Source organism: Nicotiana tabacum, chromosome 8, assembly GCF_000715075.1.
Source record: "Nicotiana tabacum cultivar K326 chromosome 8, ASM71507v2, whole genome shotgun sequence".
NCBI lineage: Eukaryota > Viridiplantae > Streptophyta > Magnoliopsida > Solanales > Solanaceae > Nicotiana > Nicotiana tabacum.
The window spans coordinates 69195781-69203192 of NC_134087.1; positions in this window are offsets into that span (position 1 = coordinate 69195781).

Here is a 7412-nt window from a genome sequence, read left to right on the forward strand (position 1 = left end):
ATCTGATCTAACGGCTCAGATCCAATCCCATAGACCATATATAAACCTTCCCTTACACCCACGCCCCCTATACCAACACCCCACCCCTTCGTCCCCAAGCTCAAACCCGGACCTCCCATTAGAAACCCTAGCCACCCCCGTCTCCCTCGCCATTAAAGCCGGCGGCATGGACGCCGGTGGCCACCTCCTGAACACCCTAGGACCACCGCACTCTCCTGAACATGGATCTACTATCCATTTGCCTCGAATCACTTTCGTTCGTCTCGAATCTTCATTTGAAGATTTGAGTCGAACCCGGACCTATGCCAAGTTACCCCATCTTCATACCAGACACTCCCCTGACCTTCCTCGTGACCAAACCAAGCTTGGTTTGGTCCGAATCTACCCACAACTCCCTAAAAATCAGATCTGGAGATCCAAAACCTAGAACACTAATAGCCTTGGAATCTGGCCGGTCTTAACAAGGGTTTGAGGTCTAATAGACCTTAATCAAGGTGTTCTCATGTGAGAACACCCTGATTAAAGTTTGTTCGGCCTCAAGAGTTCGAAGTTGAGTCAGATTTGGGTCATTTTGATTTCAAACTCTTTTGGTAAGTTTTCCTTTCTTTTGTTTTAGTTCTAATTAAGTTGTCAGCATGTTTCGTTGTGTTTTGTTTGTTATTTTGTTATTTTTCATTCGGATTTCTTCCATCTCTGTTAAAGGCCGTTTTATTTGGTCAATTGTCTTCTGTTTGTGTTCTGAATATACCATGTGATATACATGCTCATCAATTAGATTAGTCGTCAAACGAGTTTAATTCATATAAGTTCCCAGTGTTTGAACAAATTTGTCTGAAGTCATTCGGGACTCTATACGTGTTGTTTATATGAACGATTGATTGTTATGTGTTACGATTAATATAGTCGAGTCGATATATGTCGTCAATTAGTTTCAATCGTTAATGGTAACAACTTGATTCGTATTGCTTATTTCTGCTGTGATCGTATTTGAGTCCCATTAGGAACTGAATTGTATTGCCTATTGATTTTGTTCAAATCGAATTAAAGAACATCTAGGGGAAAGGTTATAATGGCAGATTCAGACTTTGATTTTAAAACACGATGCCATTTGGTTTAGACCGTGGGCAGCATGTGTATGGTTAGCTTTAAGGAATTAAATAATTGGACAGCATGTGCTGTCAGATTATATTCCTACTGCCCATACTTTGGTTAAATAAACAAGTGATTAGTACATTTTAACAACAAAAGAGAGAGGGGATGTCAGGGATTTGATGGGAGTTTTGTTTATTTAAAAGAAGTGAGTGGAAAAACAACGAGGAGGGGCAATTTTGAGTTGTAAAACAGACTGTAAAGTGTTAAGGTTAGGCTATAAAAGAGGCAGACCTTCCATTAGAAAGGGGGTTCATTTTTTGAGTCTGGAGAGATCTTGGGAGTAAGAAAAACTGAAAAGGAAAAACAGAAATAAATTTCAGAACATTGTGAATGAGTATGGTCTAGAAGAAACTGTGCAAGAGTCCAGTTTGATCAGGTTTTCTGTGGGGTTTTGCTTTTCCTGTTGTCTGCCAAGCTTCCTTGTGGTCATTGGATTTCTGTTGCTGTTACATTCAACATTCTGGGCTGTTGTTTCCTACTCTGTTCTTTTTCTGGGATTGTTCATTTGTTGCTCGAGTCCTTGCTGAGCTTCACCATTATTGGCTGATTGTTTGTTGCTGTGTTGTTGCTGTGAATCTGCTGTTGCTGTTGTTTGCTGTGTGCTACTCAGCTGATCTTTTCCTTCTTCTTCTGTTCCTCTACATCAGGTACACAACCAAGTCACTATCAAATGTAATTGGAACATTGAGCATGAATGCAAAAAAGGAAAAGACTTGAAGTTGATTTTCATACATATATTGTTATATTAGATATCATGTATTGTATGATAATTTTCATTCTTGTGTTGACAGTCGAAGCAGCTTGTATGCCTAGTGTATATCAATATAAGTTAGCTAAATGGTAGTTTACATATGCATGCTGATAGGTGATAATATGCTCAATAAGATAGGTTGCATCTCAGATTTTAGTTTACTTTGCAGTATATGTTGTAATGTATGCAAACTGTACATCATGGATTAAGTTCTTCCTTTTTAGATTGATGGTCTCCTATAACTAGTAAACCACCTGTTAAGACAAAGAACATCAAACTTGCAATCACAACCTCATAAAGGTCGAGTTCAGGCCAAAACAGGCTAAGCCGGCCTGCTTCGAACGAACAGTGGCCCAGGTCTGGCCTATTACGCATGGGCTGGATTTGGGCCTGGGATTATTTGTTCGGCTGACTGTACATGCAGCCTCATTTCTGATTTTTTAAGCTTTTCTGAATGTCGTTACAAACAACTTGCAAGCATTTAATTAATTAGGACTATCTACTGTTTTCAATTGATAAAGACAAACACGACAAGAAACGTAGTTGCTATAGGATATCCTTTTAAAAATAAGAACGAGATGAACCTCGATGAAAATAAACAAAACGCGCAGATGCGGGGCCCTTGTTAAATGTATATTATTGAAGCGTTTAGTTTCCAGGACGGGTTGTTTAGCAAGTCTCACAACCCTCCTAAAATAACAATACGTTAGACTCTTTAGGACGCGCCTTAATAAATCTTACCTTCTTAAACTCGGGTGCACATTTATGTGACCCAAATCCAAATCTCGACGGATTCGAAATGTATTTCTAATCGCGGGTACATTGATTGTGACGTGGTTCGAGAGGCATATCCATGACGTCGCAAATTCCTTTTAAAAGTAGAACGAGACGAGCCTCGTCAAACAAAAATGTACACAGCTGCGGGGGCCCTCTGACTGTATATATATTAAAACACTTAGAATTCGAGACAGGTTGTTTGGCGAATTTTTCGGCCTTCCCCAAAACAACAATACGCTAGTTGCTTTAGGCGCGTCTTAATAATTTATTCTCCTTAATTCGGGTGCACATTTATGTGACCCAAATCCAAATCTCAACCGAGTCGAAATATGTCAACAACCACGGGTGCATTGATGTAGCGTGGTTCGAAATATGTTTTCACGACGTTGCAAGTCTTATAAAATAACAGTAAATGATAAAAGCGGTTAAAAGTTAAATTTTGCACATAAGTTCACTTGTATAAAATCAGATAATCAAGCCGAATATAACAGTTGAGCGACCGTGCTAGAACCACGGAACTCGGGAATGCCTAACACCTTCTCCCGGGTTAACAGAATTCCTTATCCGGATTTCTGGTATGCAGACTGTAATATAGAGTCATTATCTTCCTCGATTCGGGATTAAAATTGGTGACTTGGGACACCCTAAATCTCCCAAGTGGCGACTCTGAAATAAATAAACCAATCCCGTTTCGGTTGTCCTTTAATTGGAAAAAATTCTCCTGCGCCCCTCGGGCGCGGAAAAAGGAGGTGTGACAGCCAGCATCATTCCCAACAACCTTCCGAAGAGTGAAGCACTAGTTCTGAAGGGATCAGAATCCCTCATCAGTGTTATCCTTGACAGCGTTATCCCCAGCTGATAACATTTTACCCCCCAACAGGTAAGTAAATAATTCCCCAACAGTGTTATCCCCAGTAGTTTCGAGGAGTACAACACAAGTTTGGTGAAAATCGGTATCCTCAGCGGTTCCTTTAGGGGAAAGGCAAAACGAGTCTCAAGGGAGTTAATCTTCGAAGGAAGAAGCTATGCATAAAACAAAATAAAAAAAAGAATAAAAAAGAATTAAAAAAAAAAGAAAAAAAAAAGAGAAAAAAAGAAGAAGCAGTTTGCAGAGGAATGAAACATCCTACTTAAAAGGAAGTAATTTTGGAAGGAGAAAGATAACATATTTACACAGTAGAGTTATCCACAGCAGTGTTATCCCCAGTGGATCATCGAGATGTAGAAGCATCATCGACAGAGTTTCGGGCAACCCAGAGTGGGTAAGGAAGAAAAAGAAAAGTCATCCCCATCAAAATAATCCCCAACAGTTTCAAGGGAAGACAACACAGGTAAGTAAATAATTTAGGAAGAAGGAAATGGTTCACGCATAGGAGACGCACTTCCTAAGTGAAGATTTCATTTAATAGGAGACACACTTCCTAGTTTGAAATCATCAAAGTTTTACCCATAGGAGATGCATTTCCTCCTAAGTTTGTTTTTACCCATAGGAGATGCATTTTCTCCTAAGTTTAGTTTCACCCATAGGAGATGCATTTCCTCCTAAGTTGTTGTTTAACCAATAGGAGAGGCATTTCCTCCTAAGTTTAGTTTTTACCCATAGGAGAGACATTTCCTCCTAAGTTTAGTTTTTACCCATAGGAGAGGCATTTCCTCCTAAGTTTGTTTTTTACCCATAGGAGAGGCATTTCCTCCTAAGTTTGTTTTTTTACCCATAGGAGATGCATTTCCTCCTAAGTTTAGTTTCACCCATAGGAGAGACATTTCCTCCTAAGTTTGTTTTTACCCATAGGAGACGCATTTCCTCCTACGTTTAGTTTTACCCATAGGAGATGCATTTCCTCCTAAGTTTGTTTTAGTTTTACCCATAGGAGATGCATTTCCTCCTAAGTTTGTTTTAGTTTCACCCCATAGGAGATGCATTTCCTCCTAAGTTTAGTCTTACCCATAGGAGAGACATTTCCTCCTAAGTTTATTTTACCCATAGGAGAGGCATTTCCTCCTAAGTTGTTGTTGAAGTCAGGAGTCCGCCTAGAGAATAGAGACATTCAATTTTAAATTTAGCAATCAGGAGTCCGCCTGGAGAACAGAGACATACTTTTCAAGTTTGATGTCAGGAGTCCGCCTGAAGAACAGAGACATAGAGTTTAAATTTCAAAAGTCAGGAGTCCGCCTGGAGAACAGAGACGTACTTTTCAAGTTTGACGCCAGGAGTCCGCCTGAAGAACAGAGACATACAATTTAAATTTTAAAGTCAGGAGTCCGCCTGGAGAATAGAGACATTCAATTTCAAATTTAACAATCAGGAGTCCGCCTGGAGAACAGAGGCATACATTTCAGTAATTCATTTCAAGTGTTGAAGTTGGGAGCCCGCCCATAGAACAGAGGCATACATTTCAGTCTTTTCATTTCAAGTGTTGAAGTTGGGAGCCCGCCCATAGAACAGAGGCATACATTTCAGTCTTTTCATTTCAAGTGTTGAAGTTGGGAGCCTGCCCATAAAACAGAGGCATACATTTCAGTCTTTTCATTTCAAGTGTTGAAGTTGGGAGCCCGCCCATAGAACAGAGGCATACATTTCAGTCTTTTCATTTCAAGTGTTGAAGTTGGGAGCCCGCCCATAGAACAGAGGCATACATTCAGTCTTTTCATTTCAAGTGTTGAAGTTGGGAGCCTGCCCATAAAACAGAGGCATACATTTCAGTCTTTTCATTTCAAGTGTTGAAGTTGGGAGCCCGCCCATAGAACAGAGGCATACATTTCAGTCTTTTCATTTCAAGTGTTGAAGTTGGGAGCCCGCCCATAGAACAGAGACATACATTCAGTCTTTTCATTTCAAGTGTTGAAGTTGGGAGCCCGCCCATAGAACAGAGGCATACATTCAGTCTTTTCATTTCAAGTGTTGAAGTTGGGAGCCCGCCCATATAACAAAGGAATACATTTCAGTCTTTTCATTTCAAGTGTTGAAGTTGGGAGCCCGCCCATAGAACAGAGGCATATATTTCAGCCTTTTCATTCCAAGTGTTGAAGTTGGGAGCCCGCCCATAGAACAGAGGCATACATTCAGTCTTTTCATTTCAAGTGTTGAAGTTGGGAGCCCGCCCATATAACAGAGGAATACATTCAGCATTAATTTTCAAGTATTGAAGTTGGGAGCCCGCCCATACAACAGAGGCATACATTTCAAAATCAAGTCAGAGAACAATAAAACAGAGGGTTACAACAGGAATCCCCAGCAGGAAGCAATAAAAATCCCCAGCACCGGGAAACAGAAGGTTGCAATAAGAGGTCCCAGCAAAAACTCAAGTGCATGTGTCGAAAGGAAGAAAAGCATCGGAAGAAAAGCACCGGAAAAAATGCAAGCAGACAAGAAAGCAAGGCAACAAGAAAAATTGCAGTATAGCCTAGCTTCTTGTTTTCTTTTAAGCAAAGTGTAACAAGGAGATCGATAAGCAGTAGTAATAGCATGCAACAACAGTAACAATGCAGTCCCACGATAGTCCCAGCTACCAAAAACTTCCCGAACTACATTGACCTGATTCCTGTTTAAGCCAGGATATGTAGGAAACCTTTGAAGCAAAGGTTCGGTCAAATCTTTTTCAAAAAATAAAAAAATAAAAAAAAATGCTTCACACGGAGTACTCGGATAGGCAAAAATCGCTCGCTTTATCTTTGCACGAAAACCCTTCGTGTCTTCGGGCAAAGAGGGGCAGCTGTAAGCACGTGATTTTTGCCCTATATGAGAATTACTCCCAAAAAATTCAAAAATAAAATAATTTTTCTTGGTGTGCAATTTTTGTGATATTTTGTGATATTTTGTGTAACTATTTGTATGTTTGTCTATGCATGTTTATTTGTTAAATTAATAAAAAATACAAAATATGTCGCATTTTGCATGTAGGATTTAATTCTACAATTGTTAGTAATTAAATTTGTTTACAAAAATTAAAAATTACAAAAATAGGCATCTTTTGCATTTTTAGCATTTAATGTCCAAATGAACAATTTTATGCTTAATTATTACTTAATTGTGCGTTAATTGTTATTGGAAGTTAATTTGCGCTTTTATAACTTAATTTAGTTCTTAATAATAATTTAAGTACTTTTATAATTTAGTTTTAGAAAAATAAAAGAAGAAAAGAGAACAAAAATACAAAGAAAAATCGGATTGGGCCACTTCTTCAATTTCAAACCACAGGCCCAAATAATTGCCCAACTTTCCCCATGACCCGGTCCACTTCAAACCGGGTCGACCCGGTCCGCTCCAATAACCCAACACCCCTTCTTCATTTTTGTCCAACACAAAACAAAACCAAAAAAATAAAAAATAAAAGGTGAATTATCACTATTAATAGTTTTATTTTATGTTTTTTTTATATATAAAAAATTCGAAAATATTTTATTTTATTTTTTTTTATTTTTTTTAAAAAAAACATATAATAATTTCGGGAATGATTTAAAAAAAAAATAAGAAAAAGGGAAGTATTGAATAAAAAAAATATAAAAGTAAAAATAGGTGAAATTCTTTTCTTTTTTTTAAAAGTAAAAGAATGTAGAAAATTTAAAAAAAAATAAAAAGTTTTGTGGAAATTTTTAAAAAATTTCAAAGTAAAAGAAGGTTGAAATTAAAAAATAAATATAAAGGTATCTAAAAATTTAAAAAATTTAAAGTAATTGAAAGTAGCATTTTTGAAAGAAAAAGAAAAGATAGTGGTTTGTTTTTTAAAGAAAA